Source organism: Diceros bicornis, chromosome 6, assembly GCF_020826845.1.
Source record: "Diceros bicornis minor isolate mBicDic1 chromosome 6, mDicBic1.mat.cur, whole genome shotgun sequence".
NCBI classification, from domain to species: Eukaryota; Metazoa; Chordata; class Mammalia; order Perissodactyla; family Rhinocerotidae; genus Diceros; species Diceros bicornis.
This window is the reverse complement of record NC_080745.1, coordinates 30,578,277-30,604,408: the sequence shown is the minus strand read 5'-3', so window position 1 is coordinate 30,604,408 and position 26,132 is coordinate 30,578,277. Positions and strand designations below refer to the sequence as shown.

General features: G+C 38.8%; 1 protein-coding gene and 1 pseudogene across 1 annotated transcript in view; both read left to right on the top strand.

The window, feature by feature from the left end:
• Positions 1-26,132, top strand: part of LRMDA (leucine rich melanocyte differentiation associated) — a 1,021,905-nt gene that overhangs the window by 839,340 nt on the left and 156,433 nt on the right. The gene's annotated exons all lie outside the window — the stretch shown is intronic.
• LOC131407752 (U6 spliceosomal RNA) lies at positions 13,785-13,884 on the top strand (annotated as a pseudogene).

Below are 26,132 nucleotides of genomic sequence, written 5' to 3'. Positions count from 1 at the left end.
AAGGAAAGAGGGAAGAAGGGAAGGAGGGAGAGAAGAAAGGAAAGAAGGAAGGAGGGAAGGAGGGAGGGAGGGAGGGAAGGAGGAAGGAGGGAAACCCATGAAATTTAATAACCATTTCTGCTCACATCTCTTAGCAAACAAGGAATAGATGGGAACTTCTCTAACTTGATAAAGATTATCTGCCAAAAACCTACAGCAACCTGTATAGAGAAGAATGAAGGATTTAAAAACATTCCCTTTCAAGTCCACGGACAAGCAGGGAAAGAATATTCTACATTCCCCTGGAGGTGCTAGTTAAAGCAATAAGATGTACAACAACAACAAAAACAAAAAAGAGAGCAATAAAGATTGCAGTGATTACGACATTATTTGCAGTCGATATTATGATTTATATCAAGAATTAGCAAAGTTTTTCTGTAAAGGACCAGATATTAAGTATTTTAGTCTTTGTGAAGCAGAAGATATCTGTCACAACTTTTCGGCTCTGCCCTTGTGAAATATAATGTGACATAACTTAGACCCATCATATTTGTAATAGGAAAAAATGTAAATATGCTTAATTCACCTATTTAAAAGACTTTCAGGTTGGATCATAAGACGAAACCCACTTCCCAGTGTTATACAAGAGAAACAGAAACAAATTGACTCAGAAAAGTTGGAATAAAAGGATGGAACCAAAAGAAAGCAGAAGTTACAGCCTAAATATCACAGGCTACAATTCAAGCAGAAGAGCATTAAATGAGACAAGTCATTTAGTGGCACAAGACAATAGTTTAATATGTTCGGTGATTCTGTGGTTCAGGAATTCTAAGAGAGGACAGTGGGAATGACTTATCTCTGCTCTATAGTGTCTGGGGCCTCCATAGAAGACTTGAAGTCTGGGAGCTAGAATCATCTGAAAACTCATCTACTCTCATGCCATAATACTGGCTGTTGGCTGGAGGCGTCAGTTCCTCACCATGTGGTCATCTTTTGTAGCCTAGTTAGACCTTCCTCATAGCATAGTGGCTGAGTTCCAAGGGCAAAAGAGATCCATGAGAGAGTAAGAGCCAGGCAGAGGCCATGTCATCTTTTATGACCTATGTCTTAGAAGTCATGAGGCATTACTTGAGCTACATTCTGTTCATCAAGGTAGTCACAAAAGTGCTGTCCAGGTTTAAGGGAAGGGAGAATAGACTCTGCCTCTTGACAGGGAATGGCAAAGTTCTGGAAGAGCAGGTGGGACTAGAAATATTGTTCTGATCATTTTTGGCAAATACAATCTTCCACAATAATATACTGGGTCACAAACAAAATTTCAAGAAATTTCAGAGAGTAGAGGTAGTACAAAAACTCTTAGGTCACAATGTAATAAAAGTAAAAGTTAATAACAAAATCAGATTGCAAAAAGCCCTTTCACTCAGAAATTTTCTAATACTCTTAAATCTCAAGTCAAAGATAATATACAGCCCCAAACTTTAGAATAGCCAGAGAAGTATGACAATGAAACTATTACCTATCAGAATCTATGAGATAGATCTAAGGCCTTTCTCAGAAGAAAACAACTTTAAGTACATATATTAATTTTTTTTAAAAAATAAAAAAATGTAAAAGATGAATTAAGCATCTGACTCAAAAAACACTCAGGTAAATAAGCCGAAAGAAATTGGCAGGAATGAATTATTAAAGCTACAAACAGATAGTAATGAGTTATAAACAAAGAGTGTTATAAGTAATCCAATGATCATTTTTTTGAGAAACTAAATCACTAAGATAATCAAGGAAAATTAAAGAAAATGCAAATATACAAAATAAAAAAATGAAAAACCACAAAAACAAGAGAAAACTAAAAGAACTGTAAGAACTAACTTTGTTCAATTCTGTGCAAATATCTGAAAATCTAAATCAAGTGGATAATTTTCTTAGAAAATATAATTTCCCAAAACTGACTCCAGAACCGATAGAAAATTGAAACAGATTGATTTCCATAGGCAAAATAAAATTCATAAAGTCCTGTCACAACTCTCACAGAAGCACCAACTCTAGGTGATTTTACTGGGAAATTTTATCAAACATTAGAAGAGGAGATGATTCAGTACTATGCTGTTAAATGTTTAACAACTGGGTCTCTGCAAAAAAGCCCCCAAAACAAAAAATGAAAACCCCCCTGATCTGTAGTGTTTGCCAATTTCTGTGGCATGAATATTCCCACTATGACCAATTCCAAGCTAATAAGTGACATCCCTTAATGTGGAGCTGCGAAGAAATGTACACAGTCTGCTCTCGTGAGTCAGTGCAAGCTGGTTCCTGCACACCACAGAGATGATTCTGAAGCTATTTGAACTGTTCCAGAGCATAAATAAATAAGCACTTCCAAGTTCTTTTTATGAAGTACATAAAACCTTTATAGAAAAATTGATAAGGATTACAGAGAAAATAACTACATACTCATCTCAATTATGAATATGGGTACAAAAGTCCCAAATAAAATAATTATAAACAACATCCAATAGCATAAATAGCAGAATAAAACTTTATGACCCACTAAGACTTATTCTAAGTATGCAGTGAAGTTTCAATATTAGGATATCCATTTATTTATTTAATCTTCTTAATATATCTAAAGATGAAATTCCATAGATGCTGAAAGGGCTTTGGCCAAATTCAATAACCACTGTGGATAAAAAGCATATAAAAATAGATGTATATTTTCTTAACATGATAAAATGTATCCATCTCAGTCCAAAAGCCAACATCAAGCTTAATGGGCAAATACAAGAGATATTCTCATTAAAGTAAGGATAAGATAAGATATCTCTTATTACCACTGTTATTTAATGTTTTACTGGAAATACTAGCCAATGCAATTACACAGGAGAAAGAAACTACAGGCATGAAAATGGAAAGTATATGGCAAAACTATCATGTTTATAGATGATTTTATTTGATTTGACAATTTGAAATTCAAGAGAGCCAACTGAAAGACTAACAAGAGAATTCAGCAGGAAGTAAGGTATAAGGTTAATATACAGAAATCACTAACCTTTTAATATTAAAACAAAAACCAGTTAGAAAGTGTTTTGAATGAAAAACTCCAGTTACAAAAAGAACATAAAAGATAATAATTGGGAATATTATAATAATACATTAACAAAAATATATAATATCTTCATGAAGAAAATTTTAAAAGTCTCTAGAAGGACATATAAGAAAACTTGAAGATATGAATATGTATACCTTATTACTTTATAGGAAAACTCAAGACAATAAATATGTCAATGATCTCTTTGTTAAAATATAAATTCATTATGAAACTATATAACTACTAAAGATTTTTTTCTTTTTAAATGAGAAAAACTGAATCTAAAATTCAGATGAGAAAATAAACAAAAATAATAGCTGGGATCATTCTGAAAAAGAATTATAATGAGGGGAAATTAGCCCTACTGGATATCAAATATATTATAATGCCTCAATAATTAAAACAATGTGGTACTGGCCCAGGAATCACCCAACAGACTAATGGACTAGAATATGAAGTCCAGCACTAGACTCAGTTACATGTGGGAATTTAGTATATGATAAAATGGTATCTTAAACTCATGGGGAAAAGATAGACTATTCCATATATGTCCTTGGGGCAAATGAGTAGGTATTTGGGGAAAAAATTTTGGATCTATACCTCATACCTTACACAGGATAGGTTATAAATGGATTAAAATTTTAAATAGAAGAAAAAGAAACCATGAAAATGCTAAAAGAAAATAGAGAAATCAATACAGAAGCCCTGATTTAAAAAACAAAAATTGGGGGCCGGCCTGGTGGCGCAAGCGGTTAAGCATGTGCGCTCCGCTGCAGCGGCCCGGGGTTCGCCGGTTCGGACCCCGGACGTGCACCGACGCACTGCTTGGCAAGCCATGCTGTGGTGGCGTCCCATATAAAGTGGAGGAAGTTGGGCATGGATGTTAGCCCATGGCCGGTCTTCCTTGGCAAAAAGAGGAGGATTGGTAGATGTTAGCTCAGGGCCGATCTTCCTCACAAAAATAAATAAATAAAATAAAATAAAAAATTGAAAAATGTAACCTTATTAAAAATATTCTGGATTTTATTTAAGAAAACTTATTACACATTAAAAAAAAGACTTCTGACTTTAAGGAAAGTCAAAAGATAGTAAACAAAAAATATTTGCAAATCATATCACAATGATAGATTATATATATTTCTAATATCTGAAGAGTTCCTGGAAATTGGTTATAAAGTGATCAACAACCCAGGGTAAAAATAGGTCAGGACTGCGCTCCTAGAAATGCTTGCATATGTGTAAAATGACATAGATACAATAGTATTTATTGTACAGCAGATGTACTAGCTAAACACTGAAAATAGGCAAATATCTATCAATTGAGAAATGATTAAATAAATTACGGTACATCCAATCTCTGGAATGTTGTATATCTCTGACAAAAGAATGAGGAAGTTCCCTACATACTTATATGCAAGTCTATACAGTATTTATCATTGAGGGAATAAAACAAGGTGCAGAACCCTATATATAGCATACTACTATTTATGCATAAAAGTGGAATGATAAGAATCTATGTTTATTAAAAAAAACTCTGGAAGATAGATGGTAATAGTGACTGCCTATTGATGGGAGAACAAGGCACATGGGGAGACTAGATGAGAGAAAGACTGCTCACTGTACACTTGGCTTTACTTTTAAATTTTGAACCGTGTTCAAAAATAAACAAATTCCATTTAAAAGACTAAAATAAAATTCATATTGCCTAATAATCTAACAGTTCCACATGTCCAAAGGGAAGTATGCAGAATGATGTTCATTGCAGTAGTTTTCTAGTAGCAAAAAAATACAAAGAGAAATTATATTCCCTTCAGGTAAGGAATGGTTAAAGTATGGTAAATCATGATATTGAATACTATGCAGCAGTTTAAAAAAGGTTAAGGTAAATAAGATATTAACACAGAATGATCTCCATCATTTTTGAGCAAAAAACAATTTGAGTACAAAACATTTGTAGATTGTGATAGATTTTATGTATTTAAAAGCACAAAATCACACACACATATGCTCACGCACATACGTGTGTGTAAATGCGTAGAAACAGTTTTGGAAGGATGGACAAACCCCCTGACAGTGGTTATGTCTGGGGAAAGACCCCGATTGGAGTGGCAAACCGTAGAAGAGGGTCAAAAAGACTAGCTTTTTCAGTTTCTGAATTTTTATGAAAATATACTAATATTTTGCTCATGTAATAGTAATAATAAAAATAATAAAAGATGCAAAGAGGGAAGGGGCTTTGGGTAATTTGTAACCATTTTGGAGACTTTGAAACTTTGTTTCCCCAAGGCCAGTGATAAAGAAATAGTTTTCTTTGAAAATATTCCTTTTCTTCTTCAAATTTAAATAATCCAGTATTGAGAATCTGCAATAAACTTTCTGTACTCTGTCACTGTTGTGGGATGGGATAGTCATATGAATCAAATATTCTAGTAAATAAAGAGATATAGAAAAAAAGGTAAAGAGGTACATGCATATATTGCCTGGCTTACTGATTTACCGAGAGTGGGAAGGAAGACATCAGCATTAATAATGGCTACTCTTTATTGACTGATTTCTTTAGAGCCAGGCACTATGCTGGGATTTTACATATGTTCGTGGTCTCATTTAATCTTGGAAATATCTCCTAAAGCTGGCTATTATCCCCATTTTGTATATCAGGAAATTGAAGCTTAGAGAGATATTATGTAGTTTACCCAAGGTCCCAGTGCTAATAAGTGTCCTTGGTGAAATTCAAAACCAGGTCTAACACTGAAGTTTGTATTCTTTCTTCTGTTCCATGCTGCCCCTCAATAAATAAAATAAAAAAAAAAACACTTAACGATATAACTACACTGAACACATTTTAATCTATTTCTTGATGATTCAAGAAAGCACTTCTCGCTTTTTCAGCATTTCAGGAATTCTGTTATGAGCATCAATTATCGGAATACTAGTGAAGCATGAAAATGATGGTTAATTGGAGATGCCTAGTTGAAAGAAAGCAGAGTAATACTGCATTTACAGACTTTAGTGCTTATATTACAGATGAATAAATGTGTAGCGAAGTCACTGGTATGATTTTTGCATAGCCCTCTGTTATTGATAGATCTGTGTAATCTGAAGGCCATTATCCCCTATAAATATTGTTTAGATACGTAATGCAGTTTCCCCCTATTGGAATCTCATAGCGAAAGATGTGATCTCTATAACCTGAATTAACACAAGCAGAATTTAAGTGTACTGCGCCAATGGCTTCATAGATGGCCCCTTTGGTTATAGATTATAAATGCCATTTAGAGAAAGCACAAGATGGCTCCTGAGTGTCTAGTAAACTTCAACAACCACCTGAGAGATACCTCCATGTGACTGCATAAAATGGAAATAAAGAATGGCAAATAACCCATTGACTATGCACTTTCTCACCCGCTGAGAGCAAAACACAATCCAATGCAATTTTAGTACTTACATGCCTCTGGGGAAAATAGACCCCTAAAAATCGCCAAGTGCAGCACTGGAAAAATGCCTTAAATTTGTGCTATGCTTGGTGTTATAAAACCCAAGGCACCTTAGACTTTCTCCTTGTGTAAAATAGACTGGTAATTTTGTTTTGTTCTATTATCCGCCAAGCATAATGATAATGGGTCACATGCAATTTAGGAAAAAATTAAGTCTAATAAGAAAAATTTCTAATAAATATTAACAGCATCTTATTGGTATTGTCATTGGTTTCACCCTTATATTAACATTTGTTTTTTGCATATTAAATGATCTGTTATATGTTGAAAATGAAGAGGGCAGTAAAAATTAAAACAAGCATTTGTATAATATATCCATTGTACAAATGTTTGCATGCCTCTTCCCTTGGGCAGATACTAGAAAGTATGGTACCTACAAGTGAGTGGTACTAGGGTATAACAGGATATTCTTGATTTTAGGTATGCTGAGCAGTAAAGGTGCTCAGTGTAGGGAGCAGACCCCATCGTTCACCAGTAATGTGACCAATTCAATGAAAAACAGAGATTGAAAATCAGAATTCAGCCCTATGAAAAGAACACAATTATCCCTTCAAATCAGGCTTCTTCTGGGCCACTGGAGGAGGGTGGAGAAGCTTAGGGAAGATCTGGTACCCAAGCAAAGGGATAGGGGAGTTCTATGCAGTGTCAGCTACCCACGGTGGACAATGTGGTAGGGTGAAATAGAAATAGGGGGATGTATTCAGGAAGCTGTCATTATTAGATATGTGCTTCTCAAGCCTACATAAGAATATCCTAGGAAACATCCATAAGGTAAAGATGCTTGAGCACTTACTTCCAGCGATTCTGCTCCAGTGGGCCTGGGGTGATACCCTGGTATCTGTTATTTTTAATGAGCTCTTCTGTTGATTCCTCTACACACAACAATTTGAGGACCACTGCATTAAGTGATATTGACAAGGAATCTCTTTTCCCAAGTCTTCTCTGCCATGAGGCTCAGGAGAGTAGCAAATATTTCCATACCCTGTTTACTAGTGACATGGCAGCCACAAATGTCTTGCCATGTCAGGCCCTCAGTGGTTTCTGCTCATGAAGTGTTACAAGTGCTGTGAAACTTCAGGACACCAAGGGCTTGGTCATTAGGTGGGGGATTGCCTAAGTCAATGTAAGGCTTGAACAAAAGGCTGGCCATGGGTGTGTAAAAGAAGACTTCACAGGATTGGTGTTGAGAAGGTTGAATACTTGAGTAGTATCCACTAATTGGTTGTAAATAGTGAATAGGAAAGAAGAACATGAGATGACTCTCAGGTTTTTGGCCTGAGTACCTTTGTGAAAGGTGGAGCCATTTTCTGAGGAATGGCATTTGGGAGGAACAGATTCTAGGGGACATGTTGAATGTGAGGTATCTGTGCCTGCAAGTGGAGATGCTCTAAGTCGTGAGTCAGCAAACTTTTACCGTAAAGGGCCAGGTAATAAGTATTTTAGGCTTTTCAGGCCAGATGGTCTTTGTTATGACTACTCAACTCTGTCATTGTAGCATGAAAGTATTCATAGGCAATACGTAAGCAAATAGGAATGGCTGTGTTCCAATAAAACTTTATTTACACAAGCAGCTGGTGGGCCAGATTTGGCCCATGGGCCCTATCTTGCCACTCCTGCTGTAAGTATGGGTAGCGGATATAGATATATTAATTCCTGTATGTCTATGTACTTCGTATTTTACTATGTAGCCATAGAATCACAGCTACTCTATAAGAACAGTGCATTTCACAGTTATTTTGAACAAAGAATTTCTTTTCAGACTATCCAAAAATCACTCAATGATTATCTATAAAAAAACAATTAAATGTGGAAATGAGATACATTTTGTACTCACTGGTTCAGCAGAATTTAAAAATCTGGCAGTACCAAGGGCTGGTGAAGTTGTAGAGCAACAGAAACTCAAAACCTATTTTGGTGGCAGTTTGAATTAGTGTGTCTACTCTGGAAAAAATTTGTTATTATCTAGTGAATTTGAATATATGCAAATCCTAAGCTCCAGCAATTCTACTCCCACAACACTAACCCGGGAAAAGTTATTATTGTACGTGTTCAGATCAATATGAGCTATATTCATAGCATTGTCAGTAATAGCAAAGCAAAAGAAAAGAAAACAAAACAAAAAACTGGAAACAACTCAAATGGTTCATTAAATAAAGTTGAGTAGCATTCAACATGGATGAATCTACAAAATTGGCAGAAAAAGATTGAATGATTCTAAAGCACTATTTTAACAGAGTCCTTGCATATGTGGAGAAACATATGGGAAACCATGGGAATGAAAAACTCAAAATTCAGGATTGCATTTATCACCGATGGTAGGTGGAGGCAAAGAAATGCAATCTGATAGGAACAACCAAAGAGATTTCTTTCTTTCTTTTTTTTTTTTTTTAATTTTTTGTTTATTGCAGTAACATTGGTTTATAACATTGTATAAATTTCAGGTGTACATCATTATACTTCTATTTCTGCATAGATTACATCATGTTCACCACCAAAATACTAATTACAGCCCATCACCACACAGGTGTGCCGAATTATCCCTTTCACCCTCCTCCCTCCCTCCCCCCTTCCCCTCTGGTAACCACCAATCCAATCTCTGTCCCTATGTGTTTGTTTATTGTGGGGGGGGGGAGATTTATTTATTTCTAAGCTTGGTAATGGGTACACAGATATTTTTTAAATTTTTCTTCTCAATACTTTACATATGTTATATCTATTCCTTTGTAATGAAGCAAGCATGGCATGATAACGAAAAACAAGACAAAACCTATGTCTTACTGAGTTACCAATTTTATATTTTAAAGCAATAATTAACTTAAAGTTATTCTTCTCTAAAAATGAAACGTTAATCTTTGGGACTGACTTCCGGTCTAATTCGTTTTCTTTGCCAGTCATGTCACCTTTCCAGTGACTGAAGGTCAGCTGGCTTCCAGTGTTTTATCTGGGCAGAAGGCAGTGGGGACAAAGGGTAGCACAGAGGAGGAAGGAGTGTCAGGAGGCAGGCTGGCATAGCTGGTATAGGGTCATTTGAGTTCCCCGTCTTAAGGAGAACAAGCGTTGTCTTTGGCATGGGACAGAATGTGGTCAAATTCCTCCCTATCACTCAGCGAGTGATTCCACTGCTGTCTCTATATTATCCCAATCATCAGTCATCTGGGCATGCAGGAACACTGTGTAGTGGTTTTGTGGTGAGGAAGCTATTGCTACCTAATTTGTTATTTCTTGAATATCACTTTGTAGTGTCATGATTACAAGGCTTGGAAGAAGAAAGACTCTCTGTCCATTCTGAGTATAAATGGGTGCTTGAGATGAAACCACCTAGTTAATTTCCCCTTGTTGCTGGAGTAGAATCTGAATCCAAACCACAGCACAACCTAGCCCCTAAATCTCTATTAAAAACCACCTTGGGTAGTCTGGCAAAGCTTTATTTAAAGTCAGCAGAGAATTATAAAGTCAAAAGTGAAAAATGGTACAACAAGAAACAATCATAAAAAAATACTCGATCAATTAAATGTAGTCAAAGGCAATTTAGTGTGTTCTGGCCCCAGTCCTTATTGATGCGAAGAATGTGATGTATCAGGGGTCGGCCAGAGCATGTGGGAAATGCAGAATGAAGATGCAGCTCCGAGCTTGACTCTGGAGCGGCCACAAGGCTGCGAAGGATGCATTGCTGTCTTGCTTTTGCACCAGAATTTCAGGGAGGATTAGAATAGTCTGAACATCTGTTCATTTTTTCTTGATGTAGTATATTTTTAAAATTAGAATTTTTTCTTTCATGGAGATAAGCTAACATAGAGGCAGCATAAATTGGGCCAGACCTAGAAGGTAGGTATCCCTCACTAGTACTTTTTAGTACCCTAGTATCCTAGTCTTTTTGGGGGCACCACATTGATCTGCCTTTTCATATCCACATTCCAAGTTGTGATTGTTTCTGCCTCATCTTCTCCAACTCCTTAAGTCACTATTAGCTAATCAGATTAGCTAATCAGTCTGATTCAATAATCAGACTATTGAATAATCATATTATTGAATCAATTTAATAATCAATAACTATGATTATTATGCATCTGCCATTTTCTAGGCACTGTACTAGGGCCTGCGTAGGCATTATCTCACCAATCCTCACAAAAACCCTATGAGGTAGGTCTTAGTATCATATTGATTTTACAGATGAGGACAACTAAGGCTTAGAGACTCAGAACTCATTTGAGGTTACGCATTGAGTAACAGAAACATGATTCACCAAGCCTGACTCATAAGCAGGTGCTATGCTAGAAGGGTTGCTTCTCTAACCTCATCAGCAGTGGAGAGTGGGGACCAATACCTCTAGAAAACATAGTGGCAGTATAGGATGGTATTAAGAGCATAAGACTGAGACCTCTGTTTGAATCCTGGCCTTTCCACTTACTGGCTTTGTGACCTTGGGCAAGTTACTTGACTACTCTGTGTCTCCCTCTCTGTAAAAATGAGTATAACAGTAACACCTATCTTAGTAGGGGTTATTGTGAGGGGTTATTGTGACTTGATGTAAGGAAAGTGTTTTCAAGACTTCCTGGCCCATAGTAAGTGCAAAATACATGTTATTGTTGTTGCTCCTGCTTCTATTATTGTTATCATTGTTGTTATCATTATTGTTGTTTTTGATATGTCTTCTGAAGATAGGATGCCTTCACTGAGAGAATTAGTTGTGGATGGGATTGGCTACAGGGGAGGTGAAGGATCAGCTCCTGTGGCAGGTCAATGGGGTGGCTGTTTTTAGGCAAGGCACTCAGTACCCTTACAATCCTACCATGTGTAGGGCCATATCCACTTTTGGTAGACCCATTTGTCACAAACGAAGCAATTTTAGAAGGTCAAATGAGGAAACTGGATTCCTTGGGTACATCCTCTTGAGTACTCCCACATTCAAAATCAGGTTCTGGGAGACCTCCCTTTGTTTCTCATCTACAAATTCACCTCCAGGAAAAAGGGAAAGAGATTTGGAGACTTCTTTAGGTTCTAATAGGTCTCATCAGAGTCTCAGTTGTAGATTCAGGAGGAGTGATTGGTTTAATGTAAATGCTTTAGAGGATCTGAAAGGCATTAGAGAAACCTATTCCAGAGGATAAAGGCGGGACAGGAGGGAATCATTAATCTCACGGACATTCAATTCCCTAAGAACTTTCTTGGGAATGACCAGAAACAAGCCAGGCCATATGCTGTCCATTTGCAATCCTCTGAGCTGTGGACTTTTTTTTTCTTTGACAGATCGAGGCCAATGCCATTGCCTCATTTAAGATGGTTCTTAAACTTGAAAAGGAACTGAAAGGTTGAGAAATGCATGCAGAGTCAACACAGACGATTTGATGAAAGTAGTCCTGACAAACACCAGGGCTCTCCCAATTGTCAGAAACAGTCTGATGATGACACATTCAAAGCTTCCCAGACTGGCTTGCATTTTGGTAAATATGAACAATCAGGGAAGACATAGTTATGTTGTGGAGAGCTCTGAGATGTGGAGAGAACAAGTTAATTTTTCAGCCTCAACTGAGACCTTTCACTCAAGTCATTAATCACAGTGCACAGTCTGGAGCCTTGGCGCTGAAGTTCAATTCTTTAGGCTGCTCTCCTGCTCTGGATGAAGGCTCATTCCAGGTGCTGGCCGTTTGCATCTCCCTCCAACTGGGCTGATTTATGAACCCAGAGATGTTTCCTGGTTTTTCCAAATTCTGTTCCATTACTTTGTAATAAAGAAGACATGTGATTTCTGTTTTTTTGCAGATCCTCAGTTTTAACATCTGTAATACCAAAGATTTTTTCAATTAGCCAGTGGCCTGCCTTCTGTGATCTGGAGGGTAGAAATGCTGTTCTGTGTTTCAAGTATCAAAGTTAAAACTTTAGAGATGCTCTTATTTTTTTCCCCTTGGCTAGAGTTGATCATGCAAAAGTCCTGCACAAGGCTTTGTGCCTGCATTCAACATTTCAGTGCAAGTTAAGGCTTGAGAAACCTTAGTGACAAGAGCTCACCACAGGTGTTGAAGTTATCCCCCTCCCACCCCAACACATATGGTTCGAGGTATACTATCAGGAGGCCTTTCACACTTGGGCCAGGTCTCCTGTGACAGTGTAAGGCAATATTGAAGACTTCGCAAGACAGTCTGAGTGTCAGAGGAGGACATTGTAATATTGAGGCTGAACAGGGTGCTGCTGAGTGTTACCTATTTGACTGAAACGTAAGCCCGATCTGAGCTGATAAAGGGCAACAGATCCCTTGGGAGTTTTCCCAAGTGGCAGAGATGTGTCACAGGAAAGTAATTGGAAATTGATATTTGGCATATCTCAGGGTTACTTTTTATTCCTGATAACACCAAAGGGTTTGGCCAAGAGTCACTAGTGACTAATACGTGAAATTCTGCAGTCCGTTGCTGAAACACAATCTCTTCTTTGTTGAAAGTAAGCAGCTGCTTTCTGATCCTCTGCTTCCTAACCAGCGCTTCAAGTGTAGAGACCCATGGGCTTAATTTGGGTGAAATGAGTGGTGAATACAGCCAATCCTGCTTTTTGATAATTCTCTGAAATAAAATCATCGCTGGCAGTGGAGTACTGTTCTTAAAATTCAACTCAATTTAACAGGTACTTGTTCAGAGCCTACTATGGGTTCCATATTGTGTTGTGTGCAATGGGACATACAAAATAAATATCAATCCTAGCCTTTGCCCTTGAGGAACTTATAGGCTCATAGGAAGAATGATGTGTTTATGAAACACATTTTACATGGCAAGATAAGATATCTTGTATGTGCCAAAGTGAGTGGAACCTGGAATGAATACAACAGAGAGTCAGAAAAATAAGACTAGTGTAGACTGCAGTTGTCAGAGAAGGCTTTATGGATGAGGTGGGACAAAGACACCAATATCCCAAACCGAGAACTCTCCCTTAAAGAAATTGCAAGGAGCACAGTATCAGGTTACCAAGAGATTATGGAGCCTTCTTTAAGTGAAAGTAAATTTGTTCAATATGAGAGTGGATTAATTTAGTTCAATAAATATTTATTGAGTACATCTTTGTGCCAACAACTGTATCTTATGAGGTAAGGAAAGAATAATCCATACAAATAACACATATGGGTAGTTCTCAGATGCTACCTTCTCTTAATATAGATATTTAAAGTTATTGTTGGTCTGTGTGATTCCAAAACCTGTGATTTTTTACCACTTACCATTCTATCTCTCCAAAAGACCTTCTCATACTTGCTTTGGCAGCATATATACTAAAATTGGAATGATACAGAGATTAGCATGGCTCCTGCACAAGGGTGACATGCAAATTTGTGAAGCATTCTATAGTAAAAAAAAAAAAAATAACGACCTTCTTATCTAAGATATCTTTGGGTTTAAGAGCTGAGTTTAATTTTTTGTGTAGTAGAGGAATGACACGTCCAACTTAATAAATTATATACAATATAAAGAGTTACACACATGCTGGTTGTGAAAGGAAGGGACACTGAATTAGCATTGAGTGTAGTTCCAAATTATTGGCTTAGGGAGAATTTGGAATAGCATTTGAAAAGTCTGAACCCGGCCCAAACTCAGGACCATAAGGGGAGCCTAAGCCCCCTGAAGATCAAGTTTTTCTTGGAATTTCCATTATTCCCCTTGACAGCTGCTTTGGAAACCTAGTTAGAAGGGTCTTCCATCATCAGAGTTTGAGACAGTCTTGCACTGGACTCTTTGGCATTGTGAAATTTGAAATTGGCACTGCCCAGACATGTTGGCTAAGTCACTAAAAATTCTTTCTATATTCCTCCTTGCAAAATAAGGAAATCTACTATTTGTATACTTCTTAAGGTACAAGTATAACTGGGCAATTACAAATTGGTCTATAAAGAAGAGAAGTCAGGATGATCAGGATGATGATGGTGGTGGCAGTGATGGTTGTCATGGACATGGTAGTCATTATTCCCAATATCCACATAATTTTTGAATAATACAACCACAGAACACTAGTAAACCCTGGAAAGAATCTAAGATATCAAGCATTGAGGCACAGAGGTGTCAGAGTCTATTTAGCTAAGCAATACCAGAAGAGGACTAGAAAATCCCCCTTTCTAGCTAGTAATCATTCTCATACCACAATGAGACCCCTGCTTAGTAACCCCTGCATTTCTGCCACCTGTGTGACTGCTTTTTGAAACTAATTTAGGTATCAAATTTAAATGGAATTCTGAGAAAACTGTATCTTTTTTTATCTAGAGGGACTGGTGGAAGGAAAAGCTAGAAAAACTTTGAAATCATTCTTGATTTCTGTCATTTTCCTTAGTATTCAATCATTCTCATCTGAAAGATTTGTCTTGCCTCCACGGGTAGACACATACACGTGTGTTCACTCACTCATCTGTATGCATGTGTATATATTGATATGCATTCCTCTTCATCATCTGTAGGCATTTTACAAATAATAGCTTGTGTGTGTGTGTGTGTGTTTTATCATCTTATTTTTTTAATGAAAATGACAACTTTAACATTTTTTGCAGAAATAGTTCTTCTTTGGTAGAGAAATTCCAGCATGTAGGCCAGGGTCATCTTTGGGTCACAAAATTCCATGGAGGAGTTGGCATGGGGAGGGTGTAGGCTGTGGCTTTGGAATTTTTGTCCTTCTATCCTGGGGCAGATGGGCAAAGTTGGCAACAAAGAAGTTTAGTTAGTGGAGACCGAGTGAAATAAAGAGTCAAATGAGAAAGGTGGAACGACGTTGAGAGTGCAAGCAAAAAAATCGGCAGGGTCTAGAAAGAGACAAGAGGAGGTGTGGATACCCTCCACCCCTCTTCCAACCTCTTTCTCCTCTGTGGGGTCATTACTGGGCTGGAGATGGGGTCAAGATTATAAAAGGAGCTTGGACTTTTGTGTTGGAATTTTTGTTGTTGGTGAAGCTGTCTTGGAATCTTTCTTCTTGAATAGAGCTGGGGGTTTTTGTAGAGCTAGGGGGGGTCAGAGTGGGGCTCAGAAGAGAGGAGATAAACCATTCAGAAACCTGATCCAGCTTCTGGCTTTAAGGGTGAGAAAGTACTCCAAGATTTCCATAAAGCAAGGAGGCAAGTTGGCAGGATCAAAATCTGGCCCAGGATCCACTCATCAAGTGTCTGTAGATGCATCCACCCAGCAGGCTGTCTTTTTCTAAGTTTTCCAAATCGCTATCTAGAACAGCATAGCCCCTGGTTATGGGAATTTTAAATTTCCTTCCTAGGAAAGGAAGCAGAGATTTAGAGCTAAAGTTCCTGAGAATAGCCCTCTTTAATGTGCTTTTTCTTGAGTAGCTGGGCATGTACAGTGAGAAAACCCAGTTGCTCATGGAATAGACTAGCTGCAGAGACCACCCTCTCCAATGGGCAGGATAAGTTTAAAGGGGAAATGACCAAGGGGTCTTTGATTTCACACTCTTGAGGAGAGAGCCACCATGCCTAGGGTGTAGAGACCCAAATTTCCATATTTTCTCGCCTCCAAACTCCCTGTAGAAAGGCTATAAGCAAGCCTGGCCTTTGTGGTTCTTTCTTTCCTTGTCTGTAAACTCCTTATCATAATTATTGTGCCAATCCTTGTGCACAATAATTCCTTGTGCTCGGTGTAATGGGGGTATGAGGCCTCTGGAAGAGCCCATTGATTCTGAGGAGCTTAGAGGCCATTGTGAAAACTAGAAAGACAAGTACGATCATAACTGAAGTGTGTACAAAGCCTGTTTGACAATAGCTAAGGGACCTTGAAAAATCAGAGACCGCCATCACGTATGGAGAGGTCTACCCACCCTCACCTCAGTGGCTGTTTCTTCTCACTGAAGAATGAAAACAGTATATGGCCTAGAGCAAGCTAAAAGCAAATCCCTTGACTTTATTCCTTTTATGACTGCAGTTCTTGGTGGTAGTGTTAGTAATGACCCTTGCAGTCCTGATAGGAGAAATGCCAGAAATGAGGCAACTGAATGTTCATTCACCGGCTTTAAGTTCTTTGTGAAATAACATGATTTATGAAAGAATGCAGAGTCATAATTGTCAGCCAGGATGTCATTTTAACTTTAGGATGTCCAGAAACAAGGGGATATTATATCCTTTGTTCTTGGAGCACCACAGATGCCAAATTATACACGGGATTCCCTCTTGGTATTGAGTGTGTGTAAGCCTAGGGGCAACCAAACACTGATTTCAGAAAGATGTTGCCTCTGGTGGTGTCCTTACCTGAATATCTCCCTGCAGCTATTGGAAGAAGCCTGGGCCTCCTAGCTTCCCTGCATTCTGATAGAGCAGCAAGCAGCAAGAGGGATGGTCGCCTTAGAAATGGTGGGAGGCTTGGGGTAAACTGTCCTTAGCCTCCATCTAGGGAGCTTAACAAGAGTACCATTAAAGTGCTGGAGAAATCATTCATAACTTTTAGTTTTGTCTGCACATCAACATATGCCAACAGATGCTCAGTTGAAAACATGAATATTTGATTAATATAATATCAGGCATCTGGAACAGAAAGCAGTGGAATTTAGGGGGTTGAGTAGGACTTAAATGTCATCCATTCTAACCACAGCTGTCTGGATGCACATAGTAGGCATCGAAAATATCTGTTGATTAGATTTTCTTTGATTTGAATAACTTGCTTGCTTGGTTTTGAGCCCAGATGTTTGGCATCCAGCCAGAGTTGTGTGCTCTGCATCCTGTCATCAGTCTCACCACCACAAAGATAGTTGGCAAGGGGCAGCATTCCTCTTGTCCCCATGGTGAGGTTTCTTCTTGTCTCTCAGCCCATGCACTCTAGATCATGTGACCATAGGCCACAGAGCAAACCTCAAGTGGCTCCTGGAACTGGCTAGATGCAGAAACTGTCTTCCACACCCCCATTTTCCCCAGTGTCATCGTGGTTGTATCTGGTGACAAAGAACATTGGCATCTTGGCTAACAGACCAGAGAAGTGCTGGTGATAGGTACTTGAGCAGCCATTTGTTCATCCATTCTATTGGTCATTGCAAAAAAAAAAATGTTGAGGCCTTTTAGTTCACAGCAATGACCTGAAACCTGAGGAGGAAATATGAGAAGACCTATGGTAGGGGAGGAAGAAGGTTAAAATGTGAGTGGGAATATGAGACATTCATTATCTCCTAGGGCATAATGACAAGACAGGGTAGTTGTAAGAAAGGGTACCTCTTGGTTGCATTGATGCTGTTGGCATGCACAACAGAGGGGAAGGGATGCTATATGGTAGAGTGGATGCATGGTACATGGGACCCAAGTCCTCATTTCAGATCTGCCTCATAACTCCAGCATGTGGCTTTAAGCTCAGGCCTCAGTTCCCCGCTCTGTAAAATAAAGCGAATGTCCCAGGATATTCTTCAATACCATCCTTCTGTGACACTTGGATCAAGAATTATGAGATCCTCATTTTCCCATAATTTCATGTCTCTCAAATACCTAGAATTTACTACTTTCACAGACAATCAAGTAGGCTTCTAGTATTCTAAGGACCCTAAGAATGAAAAGTAGTGAAAGAAAATATAGACTTTGCCCTAATATCTTGGTTAGAAGACAGCAGCATTTGAAGGTCTATGAAAATCCATTTTGTATAAAAATATAAAGATTTGTTATCACTGGGAGTGGAGTTCTCATTCAAAGTGAAACAACAGCAAATTTTGTCTTTCTTCATGGATCGCATCTTGGTTCAGTTATTTATCTCAGGACCAAGAGCATCTTGTTGCCCTTGAGTTAGTCCACATGCTACCTTGGTTCACATAGTGTTGGTATGGCAACCTTGTGAGTAGGTACCAGAAGACCTCTGCTGCCAGTGTTAAAGTTGGTTTCTCTTCAGCCCATCCAAGAAATAGGGGCTGTATTTTTGTGGATAGTTGAGAAACCAGAGATAGGATAATTCATCTGTAGTCAGACCCAGCAAGTAGTGTAGGTAGAAGTTATAATCCTGTTTGGCTGACAGATAGATTCGCTATCCAACGTGGTTTCCCATCTCTTCAGACCTCATAGAGGTAGATCAAGTAGGTTACCTATATAAAGAGGAAATCACAGAAGTCTTTAGAAACCTCACTTCTGTGTAGCAATTTATAGGTTTCTGAAAAGTTTATAACAATTATTAACCAACTTGTTTAATTCCCACAATAATCCTATGAGGTAAGTATTATATCCCTGTATTATAGTAATCCTGTGAGGTCAGTATTATAACCCTATATAACAGAAGGAAACTGAGGAATAAGTGTATTGATGGGGTTAGCTCTTTCTCACGGGACTTTTTTGATGGATGCTGGAAGAGTTCCCTCCCTGAAGCCCCACAGTACCCTCTCTCTACAGTTGAGCTTATTCTATAGGCTAAGGCATTCCTGACTCTGAGTACTCCTTTACAAAATGCAGACACCCCTGGGAGAGAAGTCATATCCAGCTTACTATCACTTGAATAATTGCCAGAATGATTTTTTAACAACCATTGTCATCTGAGATAGTTGAGCACAGAATGCTAATATGTTAAAATTAGGATAAAATGAAGGGGGACTGGGATAGATTTGGATTTGCAGAGTTTGTTTGGAGCAACAATCCTGGTGGGGGTGTAACAACGAGGACCTCAGTACTCCAATTCTGAATGAGGTGAGTCCTTGAACAGGGAACAGTGGTGCAAGTCACGCAGAAAAAAAGATAAAGAAAACAGAATAACTATTCATATTTCGGGCTCGGTTGGCCTACCTGTGTTGGACCCACCCTGGTGAATGAGGCAGGATTGTGATGGATGGGGTCAAACCCATCTGCTGTTACTTGCCACGTACCTGGCTTTGAGTATTGGATCATTTCATGTCTTATTCTGCTAACGACTTAAGGCAGAAAAATCATTCCCCTGTTTGACTCCAATATGTGCCAGTTGAAACTGAAATCCTCATCCTGAGCAAATGTACCAAAGAGCACTCTATAAACTTAATGAGGGAGATGAAGAGAGATGTGCCAGAAACCTAGAAAATTTAACACTGATGAGGTTATGACTATTTTATGTTTAGTTAAATTGTTGACGCTGACAGGACGTGGCTGAGGAAATCTACCGTCCGTTTTCTCCTTGTATCAGTGATAATGGTTCCTCAGTGTGCTCTTCTCAGTTAACAAAAATATTCCTGGAAGTTAAACGCAGGGAGAAGGGCCGTAAGAAATACTTTTATTATCTTTGCTCTTCCGGGAGTTCCCTCCAGGAACGTTATTTAAAGCAAGACTTCTCCCGACTGGCAGATGAGTTTGGAAGGAAGGGAATGGAGAACCCCCTGAGAGATACAGAGCCTCCTAACCCCTGTGCTTGCAGACTTGCCCGAGTGCAACGCTGCCCTAGCCTTCCCCAAACACCTGTTTGCCCTTTCGCATTTTCTCTCCTCTGGAAAACTGGCAAAGGTTCTAGCCTTGTCAATAAAATCTCATTCCTTTAAGTGGCATTTAAGGCATAAATGTGATCATGATTTTTGTAAACTGCAGAGTACTATATAAATAGTAGCTATTTGAAGAGGAATCAGGAGGTGGAAAGAATATTGAATTTGGAGTCAGAACACCTCGGCTTGAGGCTTGTGCTAGTTGGGTGACCTTGGACGGGTCATTTAAACTCTCTCAACCTCAGTTCCTTCATTTATGAAACAAGATTATTGTGATAATTAAATTAATTGAAAGTGCCGTAGTAATTAGCAAAAAGTGGACACTCAATGCCTGTTAATGAAGAGACCTGGTAACCGAAGGCAATTTAGTCTAGCACTGAAGAACACAGGCTGTGGAGACACAAGTTACTTATCTTCCTGTGTCTCTTATTCCCTACCTATAAACTGGAGATAAGATAGAAGAGTCAGATGAGTTCATATATATCAGGAACTTTCAACAGTGCCTGGCCCATATTAATCCCTCTTTAAGTATTAAGGCTCCTGCTGCTACTGTTGTTACTATTATTATTCAAGGACCTGTCCTGCCCTTATCTATCCAGCCTTGTCTGGTTTTCTGTCTTACCAGTAGAGAGAGCTCCTTCATAGGTCATGATATCCTTAGGGTGGGACTGATTCTTACCTTTAACTTCCATGTGCTTTGTTCAATTCCAGAAAAATACTCAGTCATTTTTGTTGTTAAAAAGATGTACATATACATGCTTGCTACTTCGATGTAGCATTGTCCTGGAGGTTTTAGCCGGTGCAGTAAGGCAAGAAAAAAAGAAATAAAGGGCATCCAGATTGGAAAGGAAGAAGAACTGTCTTTAGTTGCAGATTATGTAGAAAATGCAATGGAATCTACAAAAAGCTACTAGAAGTAATAAGTGAATTTAGCGAGGTTGCAGGGTACCAGATCAATATACAAATCAATTTTTTTTTCTTCCTTATCCTCAATATAACCACAACTAAACCAGTTTAACTGGAGCATGGGATGAGTGAGGGGTAGTGGTGGTGAAGAAAATTGGAACGGCAGATTGAAACTCGGTTTGATGACATGACTTGATAACGTGGAATGCTTTTGCTCACTTTGTCCCTTCGTTCTTTCATTTTCTCTCCTTTCCTTCCCTCCTTTCCTTCAGTTTTCCTTTCTTTTCCCTTCCTCCCTCCCCTATCTCTCTCTTTTTTATTTTTGTGAAGAAGATTAGCCCTGAGCTAACATCTGTTGCCAGTCCTCCTCTTTTTTGCTGAGGAAGACTGGCCTTGGGCTAACATCTGTGCCCATCTTCCTCTACTTTGTGTGGGATGCCGCCACAGCATGGCTCAACAAGGGGTGCATAGGCCCACTTCCGGGATCTGAACCTGTGAAGCCCAGGGCCGCCAAAGCGGAGCACGTGCACTTAACTGCTGTGCCACCGGGCCGGCCCCCCCATCTCTCTTTCTTATTAGTTGCTTAGCATAAACAACTTTTTTCCCTGAAAAAAGGTAGAATTTTGTTTCTTAAAAACAAAGTTTTTTATTCTTTGGCTTAGGTAAACAAAATGACCATAGCTATGTTGCTTTGAGCTTACAGGGAACATTCTATGAAAGGAGTTCCCAAAGATAGGGAGTGTAATAGCACGCAGGCACTGGAACTTAGGTTATCGAGATTCAAGTTCTGATTCTCTCTTAACTAGTTCTGTGACTTTGGGAATTTCGCTGTACCTTTTTGAGACCCAGTTTGCTTTGTCTTAAAAAAAAGATTAACGGTAATGTGAATTCCTTCTTTACAGGGTTGTGGGTGGCTCAATTCAACAGCACTTTTTGAGTTCCTAGGAACTGTACCAGGACTTGGAGATGGAGAGTTTTTCCCTTCAAGGAATGTTTAGTGAAGAGATGTGTGGAGATAACATCAATGGCATAAGACAGGCTATCAGAGTAGTAGAAACAAAGACTGAGGGGGTGCAAACAAGGGGTTAATTAGCTCTGCTTGTGGGATGGGAGACAATTTCACTGCGTTGATATCTAAACCCGACCTTAAAGTTCAAGTGGGATTTTTGACAGTGAAAGGGGGAACTTTACGATAATAATGGAAATAATATCTTACATTCGTTTAGCACTTTACTATTTTACTTGACTTAAATTAGAGTGGTCTAAAAACTGTAATTTATAGATATAAGGGATTATTATTGCTATTTTAGGCGTGGTTGTTATTACTTTAAGCTGCTCTTTAGATAAGGCGGGGGAAATTTTGACCCCAAATTGTAGCAACTTAGCAAAGTTTGTTTATACAGAAATTCCCAGGGAATTTTTCCATGTTGGAAGAACCAGGAGCCTTAAGAGCTTGGCTCCTACTGCGGCAAAGGCAAAAGTGGGGTGAAAAAAATCAGGAGAGGGGCACCAGGAAGAGGAAAAGGGGTATTAATTAAGTCTTTGCAAAAAGATAGCCCATGTTATAATTATGGCATAACTAGCTAAGTAACAATGTAAAAATATGGAAACCTGGACATTTAAATGCTGGTCCAACATGGAGCCAGGGGACTCAATCTTTGTGAAACGTTGCAACCTGGGAATTTTCCCTCATAATCCTGATAGACAAGTGACACTTCTCCTGAGTAAGCATTGGGATTAAACTACTGGGTTCCGCAGATCCTTGCCTTGGTCCAACACTTCATCTATGAGATGTTGAATGTTTGATTGATGAAGTATTGAAGATTATTTGGAAATATAGAGGGGGAAAAAAAAACAGTATTCTGGAGCTTACAGAAGAGTGGGAAATGGAGCCAAGAATGTACCTATAATTTAGGGTAAAGAGCAATAATGAAGTCTCATAAAAATAAATAACCATGATGTTAAATAGACTGCAGATCATTTGTACCTTGAGGCTTTTCTTAGATTTTGTGCCAGTAAAATAAATAAATAAATAAAATAAGTGATAATAGTCTCTGTGCTTTATGCCAAAAGAATTGCTTGTACACAAGATTTTGTTTTAGTGTAATCAAAGATACTCCCTTCCCAAAACTATTTAAGGGAAGAAAACCAAAATCCATCCAGCTATAAAGAGCAACCAGCATGGGTTTGGAAAAAGGCTTTAATCTCCTCTGCCTGGGGTCATACTGTTTTATGCTGCTCTTGACTTTATTTCAAAGCTGATGTTGCTATCTAAAGAACCTAACAGCTGTAATTATTTCAGTTTTATTCACTGAGAAGTTATTTCCAGTCATGTTAGAGAAATGGATTCTAGTGTTTGCAAGTGACCTCTCATCCTGTCCCTTAAAGAAAATAGCGTACATGTTGGAAAAAGCACTGAACGAAGCGTTTGGATCGAGTTTGGATCAATCCAAAACTTGGATCTGCTCGTGCCTGAGTTTTTAGGCTTTAGGTAAGTCAAGTCACAGATTTGATCCTCAGTTTCTTCTTCTGTAAAATGGGAGCAATCATACCCACCCAGCTACCTTGTAGGGTTGTGAGTGTGAGTTGAGATGCTGGACGTGAAAGTGCCATGAAAATGCAAGGTGGTGGTTGCCTTCCTCCTCCTTGCAGGGGGCCTCTGGGTCACAGAATGACAGGATCATCCTCAGGTACTTTACAGGAAGCCGTTCGTGCTTTTAACGCAATGTTAGTTTAGTGTTACATGGTGGGATGCAACACAACTTTTTTTTTTTCCTCACAAATGCCCCTGTGAATCCCCTCTGTAGGGCTAGATCTTCCTCTGCCTTGAATAAAATCTTGGTGCAGAGCTTGCTGCTCACTCTTAGATAATGATAAGTCCTCTGACTAGTCACTGGAGTCTCAAAACAGTCTTGGTTCGGTTATAGATATAAAAAGTCTAAGGTAAGAATGGACACTCTGAAATTCATCCATAGCTAATGAATCTTCGGTGGGCCGAGTAATGTCTTTTTCCTTTACTCTTTCATCTTCTCGTCCCCACACGCCAGGTGAGTTGGGTGGGGAGAGGGAAGAGAAGTAGGAGGCAGGATCAAACTTGCTTGGATGGCGCCAGTCTGGCCCTGGTTTGCTCTTCCAGTGGCAGGTGTTCAGCCTGGGCCTTCTCCTTGTGGGCTGTTTTATGAACAGCTGGGGTCCTCTCACTTGCACTTCTTTTGATGATGATACGTCCACCTCCTGAGTCTGTTCACTTACAATTCCTCCTTCAAATCCTGGACATCTGGGGACTTCTCTCTGCCAAGGTCTCCCTGCCTCCAACAGGGCAGGATCCAAGACGACCTCAGGGTACTTGGTCATGCACTTGGCCCTCACCTCCTCCATGGCAATGTGGATCTTTGACTGACTAATAGAGTTACATCCTTGAATCAGGCCTCTTTTGCTGAGCCAGTTAGCAAGCAGCTTCAGTCATAGTTTTTCTTTCACTTGTTAATTTTTTTAGGCTTAAATCAGAAATCAGTTCACTCTGACCCTGAAAATGCAAGGGGTGTATACCAAGCTCTCTAAGTGGGCTGTTGCACTCCCTCTCATTTGCTTGAGATGAGAGAAGTATGGCTGACCCTTCTCCATGGGAGTAAAGCATTGCAGGCAAACCTAAAAATTCTCTTTTAAGAAATCCCCACTTCCCAAGTCCAAACTCCTCTCATAGCCTATCCAGCATCTTTTTGTAATATAGAGAGATGTGGTCAGCTAGGAGTTTCAAATCCAGTTTTTAGACACTTCCATCGCAGGTCCTGCTTGGGTGATTTGGCCATCTCATCTTTAAATGTGGGTCTAGTTGGTTCCTATTGTCTTGGGGCTTACATTCTTATATAAAAACTTTGTTATATTTACATCCGTGTATCGCAAACTGTAGTTTGTGGAACACTGCTTCAGAGAAGTGTTCTAAAATTTTAAAGGTTTCTGATCAAATACATTTGGAAAACAAATGCAAGATTTCCAGATTTCAAGGTGCTCACTGCATATAAGCCTATTAAAGAATATGTGGAATCTCTAATAAAGAATCCTGTTTGACACTTTTTAAACCCAGTGTTTCTCAAATATATTTAACCAAACCATTTATTAACATAATGTCTCTTTGTTTGCATTTTGGGAAGTGCTGCTCCAGGTGCGACTTAGAGCCTTTTTTGATGAACGAACAAGGAGGGTCCCAGATGGTACTTCCATTAGGTTTAGCTAAGAAGGTTCATACATTCCTCCAAAGTTTCCCTAAATAAAAAATTTAATTCCTTAGTAATAGAAATGGGCTCATTTTCAGATGAATATCTATTTTGGAAATAGCCAATCAGTGTTGGCCATCTGGGGAAAAAAAGAGTCACTCTTGGAATTATTGCCTTGCTTATGATAAACAACAATAAATAAGACAGTTCAACACATTAGGATAAAGATGTATAATGTCCTGGTATTTGGTTTAGAATTTGAGAGCTTAACTTGAATGAAGTGAGGTATAAAGGTAAAAGCATAGTGACTTATTCCCACCTTGACCAGACTGTACCTCCTACATTTTTTTAAAGTCACAATCATCAGTCCTGTTGGTTTGAGCCATCCAGTATGTCTTTGTCTTTGGAAAGGTCCAATTGGTCAGTTCTCAGATCGATATCTTTTTGTGCACACAGCCCATTTTCAAATGTGGATCATAACTTTCCAGATGCATTTCTGTATAGATAACCTATTCCATCTATTGTTTTGTTGTGTCTTGATAAGCTGATTGGCTTCATGGTTCTTTCCTTTTTCAAACTTCGCCATAATTTATGCTGAAGGACATTGGAGTCCTTCAAGCATCAACAATTGTTAGCTTGAGACTGTCCTGGTTTTAGCATTGAGAGTCCCATATCCCAGGAATTCCTCCTCTAGGATACAAAGTCTTGTTTTTGGTGATGGATACCAAAGGTTGGGGGAAAAGTATAAAATCCAGATGGATTTCAGCCCAAAATATAGGTACTGAAAGCAATGCTTTTTAGTGGCAAATAGATACAGCATAGACTATCCACCTTCCATAGTTGCTGTCACTACTTTTTCCCCTTGTGTTGGCAACCATGATTTGAAGTTCACACTAATGAATCATCCATAGTTGTTTCACTCCAATTGATGCAACTTAAGTGTACACCTTAAGTCCACTGTAATTATGAGTGTTCACAGCCCATCTGTCTTTGACTTTGTGGATTAACTGTTGTGCTTTGTATCAACATAGTGCTAGTTTAATTTTTTACATTGTGAATATTGTGACCATATTTTCTAAGAGTTCAGATAATGAAAACGAGGGT